The sequence below is a fragment of the Euprymna scolopes genome, chromosome 1, assembly GCF_053919585.1.
Source record: "Euprymna scolopes isolate OS-2025 chromosome 1, ASM5391958v1, whole genome shotgun sequence".
Classification (NCBI taxonomy): Eukaryota; Metazoa; Mollusca; class Cephalopoda; order Sepiida; family Sepiolidae; genus Euprymna; species Euprymna scolopes.
The window spans coordinates 47348690-47368279 of NC_136482.1; the positions used below are offsets into that span (position 1 = coordinate 47348690).

At 31.2% G+C, this 19590-nt stretch overlaps 1 protein-coding gene across 3 annotated transcripts in view; it reads left to right on the plus strand.

Moving 5' to 3' along the window:
* Positions 1-19590, plus strand: part of LOC145294368 (uncharacterized) — a 1286825-nt gene that overhangs the window by 186192 nt on the left and 1081043 nt on the right. The window lies entirely within an intron of this gene.

Genomic DNA, 19590 nt, shown 5'->3' on the forward strand with positions numbered 1-19590 from the left:
ATAGCTATGTAAACCAGGGTAAATAATAACATCGTTTAATTATAATCACGTTTCTATTAGTTTATCGAAAATCTCAATGCTTAAAGCATATCCTATTTCTATCAAGTTTGTTTTATGGGTATATTAATAGATGTCTTAATATCTTATTAATACAGACAATGATTATAAGCTTCAATAGTCATAGAATTCATGCCCATGATAAAATATGACGACACACTTGAACGTTTATTTCTCTTGAATGCAAAAGCAAAAAACGAAAGAAAGCCCGAGATTAACAGTTCACATTCATTCGTTTTATTCTTTCTTTAAAAATAGACTACTATAAAGTTCATGAAATAAGATCAACACGTATATCTATCAACCTGATCTTAGACGTCTGTAGAGGTAAAAATAAGATAAGGAGGTTCGAATTCAATATAGAATAGAATCTCAGAGACTTTGGAGTTAAAATAACGAATAAGTTTACATTTTTACCGAGACAAGTAAGAGACATGTTAGTTGATACCTGCGTATGTATTTCTAAGTCTCTCTCGTAGTTCTTCCTCCTTTCTCTATCTATTTCCTTCTTCGCTCTTTCTCTCTCCCTCTGTCTATCTCTCTCTCTATATATATATCTATATATATCTTTCTATCTATCTATCTATCTATCTATCTATCTATCTATATATATATATATATATATATATATATATATATATATATATATATATATATATATATATATATAGGGACAGAGAGAATGAATAAATTACCCAGATTCCAGAAGATTATACATAAATCTAGCTCTAGACAATAATGTCCCAATAATAAAAACACCTACATCTTGCCCCCGTTATCTCCCCAAATATATTAGACTATGAAAATAAGTTTGCATATAATTGTTAGCCAAAAGTATTACAAAACTCTCAGAAAAAAACGGAAATCAAAATATATCCGAATATTCGCGACCGCCTTAAGGCTGGACCTTTAACTTCGAATGTATACTTATTTACTAATTAAAAGGAGAAACTGATTTCGTACTACAATAACATCAGCACAACCATTACATGCGCCAATAAATCTAATCGAGTTCTTATTATTACACACTGAACAATATCTCTATATAAATAAAATGGACTCGTTTTCCCGCTGATTTTGACCTTAATAGGATTAAAAATCAAGATATTTCATGCAAATATAATATTCACAAACGGCAGAACAATATCTGAGGTGTGTTATAGGCTTATTATTTCTCAAATTCCTCGATAATCTTAGATTTCTATACTTTTTTCTGCTGAGAAGTCACGGCCAAAATCGGTTAAGATCAATGGAAGTGGTAAAATATTTTCTCTCTAATAAATTCCTCCTTCCCCTGCCACCACTTAACACCGTTTTGGGATCGTTCACAAGGAACAGTTGAGAAGAGAACACCGGTTTGGCTTCTTAGTTCTTTCATGTGAAGTTATTTAAAATAACTAAACTAAGCTGCAGTGCTCTGTGGCGTAGTGGTTAGCGTGCTGGCCAATTCAAATTATATGTTCACGTTCGCGTCGACCTACCGTAGTCGTTTTTTTTTCTTTCCTAAACAACTTGAATGGACTTTTCTTGGTGGCCGAACTGTTAACGTTGCAGATGTTTGTTTTTTTTGTTTTTCTTTCACACTTTATTTTCCTACTTTTACTCATGACTCCGGGTTTGATCCTTCCTACTTACCTACCATAACATTTTTTTAAACTCCCCCCCCGTCCCGGAAACAAACACTCGGGCAACGCCAGCACCCCCGCTAGTAATATAATGAATTAGATTGAATTGTATTCGACACATCTAAATTAAAACAATATGCGTAGAAGTCATACCGAGAAGCACTAAATAAATAATAATAAATTAAATACAACCGGATAAAATAGAACAAAAATTATAGGCGGATAATAACAGGTTACATATCCGGAAACGTAAAAATCTAAAAACAACCTATCCTCTTCGCCTTATTATAATCACGAATTCCCGTCTACAACTTAGCAAACAACAATATACTAATTATGTCATATATATTTTCCAGTTATAGAGTATATTCCTCAGAAAAAAAAAACAAAACTATTAGACATAATCTTTTCTGTACACCCAAAGAATACACTTTAATGAAATCGATAGTAAAAGTATTTTGACAAACGCCCCTCTTAATTAAACGATCGGTATAATAATAAAACACACACACACACACACACACACACACACACACACACACATATATATATATATATATGTATATATATATATATATACAAGAATATCACTAATTATGCATTAAAAGAAACCCTAAGACGCTACGAAAATATTAATCTCTATTGACCTTCAGTGATCCATTTGTTGGCCCCCCCACATATATATATATATATATATATATATATATATATCTATATATATATATATATATATATATATATATATATATATATATATATATATATATATATATATATAAGGGGATCCTTCAGTCTTTATCGGATTATGGATACCCACAAAAGGGTGCCTGCGCGTGATTTTTTTTTTTGTGGGAAGAGGTGCGCAAACCTCAACCAAACATCTCCTGGGTGTTGTCATTGTAAAATGCCAGTTGAAAATGAAGTGCATGTACAAGACGACTGGACAAAAATGCCGAGATAAGCGGAGAGCACATACATCGCCGAGAATTCCCAAATGGTTGTCCATATGTAACTTACAAGTTTCTACGTTGCTTAACTTCGGTGATCGTACGAGAACCGGTGTGTCAACGCGATTATGCCGTATATATGCCGCTGTAGGTATCACACACACATACACACACACACACACACACATATATATATATATCGATATATATATAACACAATTACATTCTTCGATTCCATTCAATTTTATTCTTCGATAAGTATCAAATCTTCTAAGTGACTGGCCCTGTAGGTATAAAATGGACTTAATGAAACTTTCACCTACTGAGGCAAACGCAGTTCATCTGACAACGAGTTTATAAGCCACTCTCTCATGAAGCACGCAATTATTAATAACAAATTACTTAATTATATCGTCGAAGAACATATTAAACGCATTTTAGCCCCTTAAACAATATTTATACGAATGATATAAACGAAAATAATTATAACTACTTTTACTGAATCTTAATTCAGCCTAATTATAAATTTTACAAAAAATATTAAAATACCTACACTTCGATTTATCTTTTATTGCCAAAAAAAAACAAAGCGACCAATTTATTATGACGAAATATACTGACACCGACGAAAATAAAAAAAAATCTTCTCAGCCAACTGCATGTTATCAAATGCTTTATAAGATTACATGCCACAAAACAATTGTACTAATGGTCATAACATTGACTTGATTAAAATTTCACTGTTTATTTTCAGGAGGGCTATGCAATAGCATACACTTTTTTTATTGTTTTAACTCTCGAGTATATTCCCGACACTGCCAGACACTATGAATCAACCGAGAACCATATTATTCTGCATAAAAAAAAAACATATGAGATATCAATAGATATGATCATGAGAATCAAAACAAAGAAATGACTATGCTCTTGTCATATCCCTTATTACTACGCAGTAACCACAAAATGAATGCAGAAATATATTAATGTCAATAATACCGCCATTGTAGATATCTCAATTGCAACCTGCGCCTCCTCATCATAAAAGCTCTACTTATTATAAAAATACTTATTATAAAAATACTTATTATAAAAATACTTATTATAAAACTACTTATTATAAAAATACTTATTATAAAAACGCACGCTCACAAACCAGGAGCAATATTGGAACATCACTGCTTAGCCTATTGAACTTGCTTTGGTCGCTAAAAAGCACTTTTGACCAATATGAAGAGTCGTGATCTTCATTGAATCTGACGGAGTTCAGAATGCGCTTTATGCTCTGTACATAAATCATTAGCATGCGTCTTGCAACATATCCGCGCAAATAAAATCCCTTGAATCTGTCCTTGACACGAGAAAGAGAGCAATTTTTAACAAGTCGTTGCATTTAGTGAACCGTTTAAAATCTGTTTCTTAGGCTGCTTGATAGCATTGTTTTTCCTGTAATAAGGAACTCAACTACGACCAGATTTCATGGCATCACAAATACTGCTGGGGTGTTAGTGCTTTTGCACAGTTGTTCGTTGTTTTCTCATCTTGTTTCAATCTGCGGCCGATTTCTCGATTGGCTAAACCAGAAAGGTTGAGATTAATGAGGTTCTGACGATCACTAAGAGAAAGACATGACCTATGGAGTAAATGATTTATTGTATAACCTGGAATCACGATTACGATTCGAGATGTTTTGTTACCTGTTGGCGGATATTTTTAGCTGATTTCGGGGCGATAATTTAAGCTCGTTTTCAGCGGACTTGTTGCTGCGGACTTTTTTTTTTGCCTCCCCAATTTGAAGTTATTTTTTATATTCACGTGAACATAAGAATATTTCAATTACAATTCAAATGTGAGCACGTAAAATAATAGAAGAATAAAAGACGAATAAACTGAGGAATAGGCTGTTTAAACAGTTACATTAAATTTAGCCTAAATTTGCAGCTTTTGAAAAAAAATCAAGTGCGAACATTCTTTTTGCCGGCACTGTATATATCTATATCTATATCTATATCTATATATATATATATATATATATATATATATATATATATATATATATATATATATATATACGTGTTATTTTTTCTTACTGTATCTTTCTATTAAGTTACATTATTGTTTCTCCTTATATTCAACAATAATGTAACTGAACAGAAAGATACGGTAATAAAAATAAAACGCATATTTGCTCTACACCAATAGTGAGCACTGTCTTCAATTTTTATTAATTACCATTTCCACTACACACATACACACACACATATATATATATATACATATATATTCATTCATATATATATATATATATATATATATATATATATATATATATATATATATATATATATATATATATATATATAATTCATGTGAAGATCGCTCGTATCTCCCTCTTGTCCCATATCAGAATTTCAGACTTATACCTCGGTTTTCTAGGTAAGTACTTGTTGGTAATACAATATTCTTAGCGATGGTGTATAGGTTACTTAAAGTTGTTTTCTGATACATGCTCTGAGGATTTGGGTCTTCATCTGATATTGAAGTTTATACAGATTGTCAAATGGAACCATTTCTACGCTTCATTGTGCGCATATATCAGCTTGGCACACCGATCCCTCTTAGATCAACAAACGTTAACCGACGTTGAGACTTGCCAGTGTAATAGTCTGTGACTATTTTATAACATCCCTTATGTGTGTATTTTGCAATATTGATGAAGGTGTTTGCCGCCAAATCATTGTAACCCAAGACACAGTGCACGAAATTATTCAACTAACCGGACCTGGAGTGTTAATAGTATCGTGCATCGTTCATTTCTTGTGCCCCATTGTAAAGAAGCCGTCCCTTAATAGAACTTTACAGCTGAATATAAAGTGATTTATACTCTCTACCTCTGTTTAACAAAAGTGCCCTAATCATTTTCGAAACCAAATATGTAATTAACAGTATTTACCATGAAGCTTGACTGTTGTATAGTCATTATGATCTGCTTATTATTACAGTGCGGCGGTTCCTTTTTCACCAATCTAGTAGAGCTTTCTTTATTAATATGGGCTGGGTAAATTTATAAAAATGGCTTAGCCCTGTTGACTAACATATTTTTACTCTTTTTTTATAATCAAAAACCTATGTATTTTTTTTCGATTTCTTCTGGCTGTTTTATTTCGCACACGAATGGTTATTCTGTTTACATTTGTCAAAAGGGTTTGACCATTTCTGTTATAGAGATTTGTTTGCAAGCTCTTTTTCTGATGTTAGTATATAATAATGGCGTTTGAATCCTTGCAGCTCATCAAATGTGTGCGCATGTTAGTCGAAAACAATGCGGCAATGATTATCAATTCCAGCAACTATGATGAAGGCAGATAAATATCCTTTCTGTTGTAACTCATCAAATATAAAGTATATTACTATGAAAACTTATTCATATTTTTAAATTAATTCAAATTCTTACGGTTTAATCTGTGGTACGAATCGTCTTCGTTTTTTTATTACAAAAAATGCCGTCATGAGCATTCTAATATGATATTTCAAACACTTTTCTGAAGTAAAATCTTATTGAAGGGTTAGCTTTAGCAATGTGAATAAACAATCTAATAATGGAGAGATTTAAAATTTTACCATATTTGAAACACTCTAATCGACCATAAAAACACGATTGCGTGATGTCGTTTCTCAAAATTGCTTTCCATTATTGATTAATAAAAAAGATGGCAGCCCTGGAATGCATTTTAAATAAGATGTGCTCTCTCTATCTTACCAAATATAATATTAAAATATAAATAATTAAATAACACGAGGATTAGTAACATTTTTTTACTACACACATATACTTCGAAAGATGAGAGCTCTTCCTTTAAAACTTATGGGAAAATAAATAATTTTTCCCTTTCTTTACATTCAGTAGTAATTTACCTCCACCCATATAATATTTCTTGAAGAATTCTGTTTTTTGTGTTTAGAATGCATTTCTTACAAAATATATAGAGACTTTTTGATATAGTTTTTTATTGCAATTTTATTCTTACTGCATAATATTTAGTTTATAACAAGAAAGGAGAAAAATTCAGAAATATGAAATTAACTTTAGCAAAAAAAAGTTGGCCATACATATATTACGTTAGGTTCAGTAATGTTAAGTAAATAAATTGCTAAAACGTTTGATTTTATTCGTAAAATATCAATAAATTTATAATTTATCCGATTAAATACCCTCTAGATGAATAATAATGTCGCAATATTTCCCCTATGAATCATAACGTGGTTAAATGATAATATTCATACTTAATTTAGATTTATAAAATATTAAATATACACTTCCATTATAATTTAAAATGTGCCACATAATTAAGCAGTATTGATACATCTCAGTTTCCCCGGCTTTGCCTGATGGAAACATACAAGGAATAATATTTTTTATTTATTCACATTTCGTATTTATTATTAAAGAGTCATGGATATATATATATATATATATATATATATATATATATATATATATATATATATATATATATATATATATATACAAATTAAAATATTTTGTCAAATAAATAGTAGTGATTTAAAAAAAAAAAGGCTAAATAAATTATAGCGGTTGCGATAAGCCAGGATCGACATAAAGAAAGATAACGTTACGTGGCATTATTGAGTAGGCTGTGATATACGTCTGTACGCATTTGAAAAGTAAAAAAAATGTGTTTTCCTTGTCGGTATATATATATATATATATATATATATATATATATATATATATATATATATATATATATATATATATATATATATATATTTCGTATTTTTGAATAGTGAGAGAGATACTTTGCTGTCGTACAAAGCTAAGCTATGTAACATCATCTGTGTATAGATACTCCCTCAGACATTTGTCTATAAAAATGGTCCTGTGGCGATGGAAAAGTTTTGACACGTGGAGGCCTGAAATGAAGGAAGCGTATAATAATTGCTCTCAATGACCGTGTTCAGTGTCATACCTGCTTGAGCGTGTGAATTCTCCGGTAGGACATTTAAAAATAAATTCATTTTAGGGTTCATGGACTTTAAGTGTCTGAGGGAGTGGCACTCGTCTGACAAGATGTTGCAATACCATATATATATATATATATATATATATATATATATATATATATATATAATCATATTACTAGATGGGCTACTCGACGTTGCTCGGAACCATATAAACAATGAGGAAATTGAAGCTGATTTTGAATATAATTGTTATTAATTGGAGAGAGGAATTTGTAATGTGTATGTAATATTTGCTATTTTGAGCAAAATAGTATTTTACCTACCCTAGGACGGCTATTACACGTATGTAATAATTGTACCTTCCCTAGGGCAGGTAATTTACAGAAGGTTTATGAAATAATTTTACTTTTTTGCGACGAGTAATTTACAACGCATATTTAAAATATGTTTACCTACATTCGGACGGGTAATACGTATATGAAACAATTTAACATACAGGCATTGTACAAAATATATAAAATATGTTCTCTTTCCACCAAGGCTACCATGATTTTAAGAAAATTGAAATCATTTTTAGAAGATTGATCATTAGCATTTCCTAATTAATGCATAAATACATTGTGTTGGTTAATGAGTTCACCAACCCTTGCTTTATCATAAATTTAAACATTATTGTGCTTCTTTCCTCCCTTATTATTAGCACTGTTATTGTAAGAAAAATCGTAATTTTTGGAAGATCTCTTAGCAGGATTTAAAGTTAATGCATAACTACACTGACACAGTTAACTGATTAGCCACCCCTTGGTTCATTATCAAATTCTACATTACTCTGTTTATTTTTCCCCACTACCGACAATTAAAATTTTTTGGAGAAAAGACGCCATTTTCAAAAGATTACTCAGACGGCTTTACAAACATATAAACAAATGTGTTGAGAAGCTTTATGATTAGGCAACCTTGCTTCATTACAAAATTCCACATTACTGTGTTCTTTCCCTCTCTACTACTAGCAGCATCATTTTAAGTTAAATGATATCATTTCTTGACCATAACTCAGCAGGTTTTCCAAATAATTACATAAATGCATTGATGGGAATGATCGTTAGGCAACTTTTACTTTACCACAATTTTCAATAAAATACATTTCTTCCCCCTTACTACCACAACCACCAACAACATATCAGTAAGAGAAACGATGCCATTTCCTGAATATGAGCCCATAGTTATTCCATATTTTTGAAATATGACACTGTGGGAGATTGCACCACTTCAAAATGGGCATTACTCTCTCCAGCCCCACCCCAAAAGTGAAGGTTTGTTAATTCATAAAGAACTCCGAAGTCCGTAAAAAAGCAACATAATCATGTGGTTTTCTACTCACCACTACAAATGTGACGTCATTCCCATAAGTTAACATTGAAAATTCAGAAAAATATTGTTGATCAGCTACAGAAACTGATAAATTGTCTGGGCTTATTATTTCAGTACATAGAGATAAATCAGTTAATTCCCATTGTATTATTTTTTATAAATTCTTGGATATGCTATTAATTTCGACAACCATTTTTCATAATTTTAACCCACATTATCGCCCCCACTCTTACGAAAAATAATAATGTATTGTCTGGGTTGATTATATCATTACAAACTCGGCAATCAATTAACTCACATTTCATCAATTTTTATAATTCTTTGATATGTTACTAAGTTCGACAATCACTTTTATCATAATTTAATCGACATTATCACTCACCAAAAGCATTCTGGGCTTGATCTTTACACCTAATCTGAAATAGAATACGTACATCATGTCAATTGCCACGTTCGCTGGAAAAATGGTAGTATCCTTCTACCGCTTTAGAAGATATCTCACTGCTGATGCAATTCTCTATCTACATAAAAGCTAAGTACGTCCAAGGATGGAATACTGCTGCTAAGTCTGGGCAGGAGCTGCTAAAACCAGCCTATCATGCCTTGACAGAGTACAAAATAGACTTCGTGGCTTCGTGGGGGGATGCCGTTTTCTCTTCCCTGCAACCCCTCTCCCACAGGAGAGACGTTGTGAGCCTGCATTTGTTTTATCGTTATTTCCATGGCAAGTGCTCGTCTGAGCTCCAAATCAGTCCCCCCTCGCCAATCTTTCACGAAAAACACCCGTCTAGTTGAAACTGCTGCCAAAAATATTCTCCACTCTTTATATGTGCCAAAACCAAAACGTAGATTCCATGAACAAAGCTTGTTTCTTAGAAGTGCACGGCTGTGGAACTCTGTTCCGTTTGCCTGTTTTTCACCTGACTACAACTTCAATGTCTACAAGTAAAAAATAAACAAATTCCTGATGAACCCCCCCTTTAATTAAGACCCTTTATGAAATCTCCAATACTAAGGTACTGTACACGCAGTAACCCTTATCCCCGGGTGGCCTCCGGGCCTTGATAAATGGAGATCCCCTTGTAAAAAAACTAAATCAATTAACTCACATTTCATTATTTTTCATAATTCTCAGATATGTTACTAATTAAGACAATCATTTTTCATAAATTTAACCCACATTATCGCCCCCCCCCTTTAAACGAAAATAATAACTATGTCTTTCAAAAATATACATAAAATAAAGTAATGTTTAAATCGTAAAATGTTTCATCCATTTCCGGCACTGCCTTTTCATCCCCCATTACACTGTTATAAATATACATTGAATAAATTAATGTCCAAAATGTAAAATGTTACAGCTATTTCATGGATTGACTCTGTAAGCCCAACCCCACTATTAAAACTATGCATGAAATATAGTAATGTTTTACCCGTAAACGATTTCGGCCATTTCCTTGACTGATTTCATACCCCCGTCATCTCACCGTTTAAAAAAAATTAAATAATGTAATGTGTAAATCGTACAGTGTTTCAGCTTTTAATATTAGATAAAGTAATTTGGAGATCGTAACTGCATCAACTGTTTCCGGGCCTGACTCCGTATTCCCACTTCTTTTAAAAATATATATGAAATAAAGTATTTTTGATATCATAAACTGTTGCTTCCGCCATTATCAGGACTTGCTCCATATTCCCCTCCTCACCTCTTACAATATATATTGTTTCGGTGTTTTGTATTTTTTTTTATTTTTGGAGGAGGTAAATCCTGGTAGAAAACTAGATTACGCGTACTTGTCCTTTTGGCCTAGATCAAAGAGTGGTATCTGTACTGATGCAGCAGTTCAGCGAAACTATCTTCTGGCCCCCTCTCCATAAACAGAAGAAGTGGTGGTAATGCTTCGGAGAATGAACACGCACTAATTCACCACACCCCAACCTCGCCTTTAAAAAGAAGATTTGGTAATCCCTTGCACCCTCCAGAGTACTTTTAAAGCAATATAATGGTGATTGCCACACCCACCATCATGAACAGATGACGCAACCTCCGGAAAATGACTCAGCAGTTTTTCGAAATAGATGATTTCATTATAAATTGTTTGTATTGTTTAAATATGTGCACTACACTGAAGAAGCACCTTATTTAAAATTCATGCTAACCACCTTATAAAAATTCATGCTACTCCAAAAATAAATATTTCAAAAGGCAGTTCGTGATTAGGCAACACTTGCTTTACAATAAACTAATCAAGAAATTCGATTGAGAACCCCGTCTTAATGTTAAGTAATAATAAACAAAAATAGAGATAATACATGTCAGTGGCATATTTAATAAATTGTTAGGTGAATGTACAGAATAGTTTAAATAATACCTTCCCCTCCCAATATAAAAATGGCTTTCTAAGTAATTACGTTATTCTTTCCGCACTGTCTGTATTGCGTGTGCCACCCCCTCCTCCGTTTTAAAATAATGGTTGAAATTAAGTAAATATGAGATCGTAAAAAAAATTTCTAGGTTTGTTTTCATATTCACACATTTCAAACCGCGAATAAGATATACGTATGGTTTCGTATTTTTTAATACAAAAACATGCAAAAATGAGTTGCTGTCATTTGTTAGAATCGAAATTAGAAAAAAAACGAGCGTATCGGCCTGAGGAAAAAAAAAAAAACGAATATACCCGTGTGCGCATACAAAATAAAATGTCGGCCAATGTTGAATGAACATTTTGCATGTAAATTTGTCGATGTCTGGATGCGATATACATGCATATAAGCAAATATACTCTATATAACCCTTGGTGCATGAATTTTATTTCCTGAGAATCTCAGTGCTATGTGACCAGTAGTTTCATAGTGTTTTGTTAGATATTTACACACACGCATAAGTCTACTGTTTGATGTATTTAGAAGATATATTATATAGATATAGATATTATATATATATATATATATTACTCTATATGTATATTATATATATTATATTATATTATTATTATAATTATTATTATAATATATGATATATATGTGCGTGTGTGTTTGTGTGTGTGTTTGTGTGTGTATGTGTGAATATGTATGTGTTATCGATATTAATAGTTTTATTCAATTATAGAATGTATAGAAATATTGCTCCGTCGTTATTAAGAGCACTACTTACAATACAGTTTACACGTGAATTTTATTTTCATACGATCAGTATCTTTCCTCGGTGTGAGTAATATAGAAAACAGCAAGCAATACATTAGATTAAGCGATTTAACGAGAAAGTAATGGCAAGATAAATAACTGGACTGACATATTGATGATACCCCTTACTACAATTTATATGATTCTTATAATAAACAGTTTTTAATAGTAAACTATTTTTTACAAAGTATAGAAATTTCAGTTATTATGTCGTATTAATTTCGCGACAGAATTATATAGTTCTTAATAGAGTGAGCTTAGAAAATACGCTTTCTTCTTTAAATACGTTTTTTTATGATAACAATGTCACTATACATCACTACTAGACATTTCCTTCTGAAACGAAACTTATCCTGTAACATTGAACGTGGAGAAACACAATCGTCTGATGCCTAATGTCTCTTTAATTCACCAATTGTCTCGAAAAACGTTTTTAAAACCGAAAATTCGCAAGTAGAGTAAATATGAAAAAAACAAACCTTGTGTACTAGTTTGAATATTTCTTTTAATTCAGATCTCCGGGTTTTTTTGTTATGTAGAGCTTTTGCATCATCGAGACCTCATCTACAATATTTTTGTTGAAATGTTATTCCGAAGCTCGTTATTTTGATAGAATCAACATTTTATTTTCGTGCTTTCTGATAACAGTATAGACAGCATTGATGTTGTTCCTCTTCTAACTTGTTGAAGAAACTGATTATTATTTCCCTCCAAACTTATTTTTCTGTGAAGGCTGCTATCTGCCCTAAAATGAATTTAATGTTCTCTCAACTTTAAAAGTAGGAATATAGGGAGGGATCAGATTTTTTTTTAAATCGGAATAATATGTAACAATTCGGTATACTTTCCGGACGTATGTTAAAAGAGTGATTGTTGTAATGTGGTGTCCGCTAGAAATAAGAGGCATATATTGAAAGAATCCGCATCTGATGACTCCATCGTGCAGAGTAGATAAACGGTGTGTGTTCTTCTATTGTCTTGGATAATTAATCGGGTGATAACATAGAAACGAATAAATCAAGCTCCAATAATGTCATAATTCTATGTGAACCTACGCATTGGAATATTTAAATATGTTTCCATTGATGTTTAAACCTGCTATTGTCTGGATATGAAGAATGTTTCAATTTTTTAAACGGAATGAAAATAGCGCCTGTGTTTATATGAAACAATTAAAAAGCCTGGGTCTAAAATTTTATTCCAGACCTTAACCTGCAGTCAGCTTGATTAATAGCAGCAGAGCAACGTATTCCAAAACTACCAATGACATAACTAATAAGGCAAAATCTTCCACAATAAAATGCGTAAACTATATATTATAGCAAATTTTATGCAGCATTATTAGAATATTCGAAAGACAATACTCGTCGGCAAACAGTAAAAAGGAAGAAATAGTACACTTTCATACAGAAGGCTTACAGTGGCACTAGTCGAATTCATCAAATATAAATCAAACACTAAATTGCCTATATTTTAAGGTGGTCCTATACCTAATAGTAAATATTAGGCAACATAAACAACTCTACTTTAGTAAAGAGATTAACTCTCATTATGACGTCATATTTTAAAATTAGTAGTATATTAGGCGAAAAAAACAAATACTAAAATGCATAACAGCGTTACTGAAAAAACTGCCTTCAGATCGGGAGTGGACTAAGTTGATGTAAAACACCGCTGTTGTTTTACTTCTTATCTTTGTTATATATAATAATTAAAGCATAATGTATATTTACATAAAAACATACATTCAGATGATGGAATATATAGTGCACTAATGTATTACATCAAGAATTTTGTTCTGTATCTGCAACCTAGAAATACGAATGTTTTTAATTATTTTTATGCATAATATTATCGTCTCTATATACAGTTAAGTAGATGTGATAGGGACCTTACACGAACACCAAATCAGCTGAAAAAAAATAATTGAAAGTATTTCAACAAAAAAATATATTTAATCCGTGTATAAACATTCATGCCTGTGTCTATTGAAATATTGTCTCTACGTAACCTTTAAACGTTTTATTAACTCAATTACGTTAAATAAGTTTATTTAGGGTTAACTATTATATTTATCAAAACTCGACGTACACATCTCATTAATCATCTATGGACAGTACCTTCTGGAGTTCTAAATTAATAGCGGCACCACTACTCCGAGTCAACCAAAATAAAACCTCAAACTATTCCAAACCTAAAATCTTATATATAAATAGCTATATTCCTGTTGTCTGTCTGCCTGTCTGTATGTCTATCTCCTCTGGAAGTAAAAGGCTTACAGTTACTCAAGGGGACTTAAATGATTGGATTATTTAAATACCTTTATTATGGGTCTTTAGCCAGTTAAAATAGGGTTTAAATGGCCAAAATGTGTTAAAATTGAAAATAAATATCATGATACATTGTGTACATTTACCTTAGGTTTATTTTTATTTTTAACTTTTAATCAGTTCATATCCGTGTCTATTTAGTACAGTAGTAACATCACCGAATTCTTCAGTGTTGTTTCACTTTCGAGTCTTGCAGATAGCACTCAAATACTTTTTTAATACTTTGGAAATCTCAATTCTATAATAATAATATATATGGAATCTGGACAAATTAAAACATAAGATTTAAGCATATTTTACGACTAAGCAATGCCGGGCTTCTCTGTATGTCGTTATATAAAATATATTTCTTAAACACTGCGAAATAAGTGATCTTGTTTTTACAGAAAAATATCACACAATACAATGTTTATAAAGGTTGTATATTCCAAAAAAGTAAAGAGATAACTCATTAAAGAAAACCGAAAAAAACGTCTGCAGATGGGTATATAACTTTGTAATAAATGTTTACATCTCTGATACATATTAATCTCTGGAATATCATTCAGCACTCCTTTACATATAGACATAGAGAGGGATAAAAGGGAGAAGACTATACAAAACTACACGAATGCACAGACACACCAATTCGATATCATCTCATACATGTGAACAGATACAACAAGGATATTTCCTACTGACTACTGCACAGGTATCTTCAACAAGTATCTGAATAGATGAACTTTGGAAATTGTTGTCATCGTAAAAATAAAACTATAAATACAAATAAATGTACCCAATCCTATCGTGATATATATATATATATATATATATATATATATATATATATATATATATATATATATATATATATATATATATATATATATATATATATATATATATCAGTATCATCACACCGAACCTGTTAAAATTTATCTTTGAATTGCTCAAAGTCTGGATATATGATGACCCATCAATAGAAAGAGAAAACATGTATAATTGACATTCAAACTAAATAAACAGAGAAGGGGCATATATTATAAAATCTCTGCATACTTTTTTAATGCTTTCAAGTATGAAATGTGCATTCGAGACATGTGCACTTTTCGTCTTAATGATAGTTCACTGTTCAAAACGTACTTGGTTGATACATGGTAACAATTAAAAAGCTTATACACCATATAATAACATGTCTACTTGCTATAGTTTTATATTTTTATACGAAGAGAATATTCATGTTTATACGCACGCACACACACGTATATATATTAAGTACAACGATTCATAATTTTGAATTAAAACTCAGTTTCCAAAGGAAAAACAAACACCATAAATTGTACGATCGTTTCAGAAAAGATGCTCATTCTATTTACATTTAAAATACAATAATCTGACAAATGTTTTGTGTTTTGAAAACAAAGTATCCTCACCAGCAAAAAAAAAAAAACGTCTCCTCATCAGTAAAAGATGCAAACATAAAAACTAGCATTTTAGTCGTGTGTAATACAGATATTCCATTTTTATCTCCATAATAACATCTGTTTTACTTTGACTGAGCCTATCTTATATATATATATATATATATATATATATATATATATATATATATATATATATATATATATATATATATATGCACGTTTCATTATATAGCGCAGACAACTCTTGCTTATGTTGGTTGTACTCCTCCTTTTCCCTTTGCCGAACCATTTTCCGAACGTTTTTTTTTCGAGTGAAAAACAGAAATTTCCCGTAATCGCGAACGTTTTCGACATCCATTGGTCATCCTCAGCCGAGTAGTAAAAAATAAAAAAAGTAAATTGAAAAATGAAAACAGCGAGATGAAATGAAAAGACGATTAAAAGACGATGAAAAAACGATTAAAATCACTAAATTACTCAAAAGCACTTGCGAATGACCTCCGTTTCATTTTGAGTCTGGTTAATCGTTGCTTTATTAATGTGGATTAACAACGCCTAAAAAATTGGGAGGTGCACCTCGCAATATGAGACTGTTAAAATGACCGTGTTTTTTGATTAATATGTTTCTAAATTCAGTTTTAGGGGTTTGGTGTGCTATGACGTGCTGATGGATTGAACTATTCGGGGAGGACAGGTGACATGTTAGACGACGGGGATGCTGGTTCGAGTCATGCCAATGTACGAATTATTTCACTCGAAAAAAACGTTCGGAAAATGGTCCGACAAAGAGAAATGGAGGATTACAAGAGAAATAAGCAAGAGTTGGCTGTGCTATTAAATTAAACACGCATAAAAGAAAAATGCTACCTTAATATACTAATATATATATATATATATATATATATATATATATATATATATATATACATATATAAGCAATATATATATACATATACACATATTTAAGCAATATATATATACATATACATATATATATATATATATATAAGCAATCCATATGCATATACACACATATATATAAGCAATATCTCTCTGTATATATATATATATATATATATATATATATATACCGACTACACCGATGAAGACTGAAGGATCGGTCGAAAATTATGTACTTATAAAAAAGTGTTTTAATTTTTTTTCATAATATTACTGTTTTGTATTCCTGCACGTCACCAGTTAAAAATAAATAAGAATAAAGAAAAGTTATACGCCTTTATACTTTTCGCATTCTTTTTTATTCATATATATATATTTATATATATATATATATATATATATATATATATATATATATATATATATATATATAAGCAAATATTAAGAGCTATTTATAATTTGAAGTCATGACTAGATATGGGACTGCCTACCTGGCAGGGAACAAGCCAAGTAACTATTCTGTCAGTTTCCTATATTATAAAGTTTGAACGCCGAATATCGAACTCAAGAATCAGTTAACGTATAGAATTGGAGACATATTCATAGAAGTAACAGGATAAGACTCAACTCCCGTGTGGGGAAATTATCAGGGGGTTGTGTGTGGCGTGTCAGATTAGTAAATCCACCGAGTGAATAAATCAATGTCTTCAGATGTATCGATTTTTTTGTGTGTTTTAAAGAGAAAAAAGATATTCACTTCCAATAGTTTCATATATAATTCGGGAGAATACTTAAAGATGTTATGTCTCGTATAATCAGTAGCCAACGATCTATCTAGGCGATAAATAGTGTTAAACTAGAAAAGTTCACGCAAATTTTATGTAAATATATAATTCTTTGTGTACAAAATATATTACCTGTATTTAACATAAGTATATAATACACGTATCTCTAAATGTTATTCTTCGCAAGCTAAGTGAGACAAATAGGTCATTACACATCCGTACAAGGCAATGCTTGGAAATATACATCAAACACAGAGTTTGTGCTGTAAGTGGGGAAAAGCCGCATAAATTGCATTACATCTGTTCTATGCATAATTATAAATACACACGCACAAATATATGCATATATATACACACACATACACACACATATATATATGCATACATACATACATACATACATGTGTGTGTGCGCGCTCGCGTGTGCGTGTACAAAACTCGATATATATGTAAGGATCTTATTTTCTATTTGTTAAGGTGTCGTTATACATGTACTATTTTCGACCATGCACACCATTTTCCTCCATTTATCGAAAGGAATGTATGCGCTCGCTTGACAGATGCAGCAGCAGATGATGGTATAATAGAGAAGAGTGACGTTAAAGCTTTCGGCTCGTTTTGAATTACATAGTTCACTGATTTATAACCGGTGATTTTATCTTAAAAAAAAAATGTTATTCACTCATGAACATATACATACAGACAGCTGTGTATGTGCGCCTACATCTAGATGTACCTATATATATATATATATATATATATATATATATATATATATATATATATATATATTAGTGTTGTGCCGATGAATCGGAATCGGAATCGGGAATCGGTTAAATCGGTAATTTTCGGGGAATCGGAATCGGCATCGGAATCGGAAAAATTTGTGTATAATTTCCGATTCCGAAATCGATTCTTTGAATATTTTTCAAAAGTTAATTTTCAATTGCTTGTACCGATTATAAATATTTATTTCTTTTAAACTATTAGTAAAACTAAACTCTATAGATCTACGTACTCGTTATAGAATGAAGTTCTCATAACAAAATCACGTAATTTCATTAAATAGTTTTTGTTTTACGCTCCCTTGACTAATTATCGCAGTTTTTTTAGGAAGATTCCGAATTTCCCAAATCGTTTTTACGGCATAAAATAAAAACTATTTGATGAAATTACGTGATTTTTTTATGAGAACTTCATTCCATAACGAGTACGTAGAATATATATATATATATATATTTTTATTTTTCGTTTTTAACATAGTGTAAACTGCACAAACACCCTTTTTTAATACGTGAAGACAGTTTAGAGCTTCATCCTAGATCTAAAAATAATTTGGTTTTTAGTGGGTTTACAAATATCGTCCAAAATTAGAATGTCAATGAGGGGGGACTTTTAAATGTAAATATAATTTCTTTTTCAATCTGAAAAATTTCTAAATGTTTTCTCTTTATCTATTTTATCCAGACTTTGATAAATTCATTGTGAGATATTCTTGTGTATTTTTAACTTTTCCGAAACCCGTGAAAAATGCGACGGTGTCAGACAATGTGGCTCCAGGAAAATAAAATAAAACTCTATTCGTTTGAAATCTTTTCATATTAAACTCCTTGAGAAATTTGGCAAGTGGGTGTGAAAAAGTATTGTTGTCGAAACCAACGGCATCGAAGGTGTTAATTACCCCATAATACTTTCAACTCAACTTTTGAGTGAGATTGGCGGGCTTCAGCGAGGCCTCCGTGATATATATATATATATATATGTATATATATATATATATATATATATATATATATATATATATATATATATATATATATATATCATGGAGGCCTCGGCTTCAGACGGCATTGGCGCCGTCGTAGCAATCCTTAAGTATAAACATAAACAATACCGGCAGAATCAAAGAAAATCACACTGGAAGCATATTTCAAATTAAATCAAAGGCCAAGCCTTTTCACAATTTTGCCCATTCCTTGTTGGTCCCCCCGATTTATCGGAGA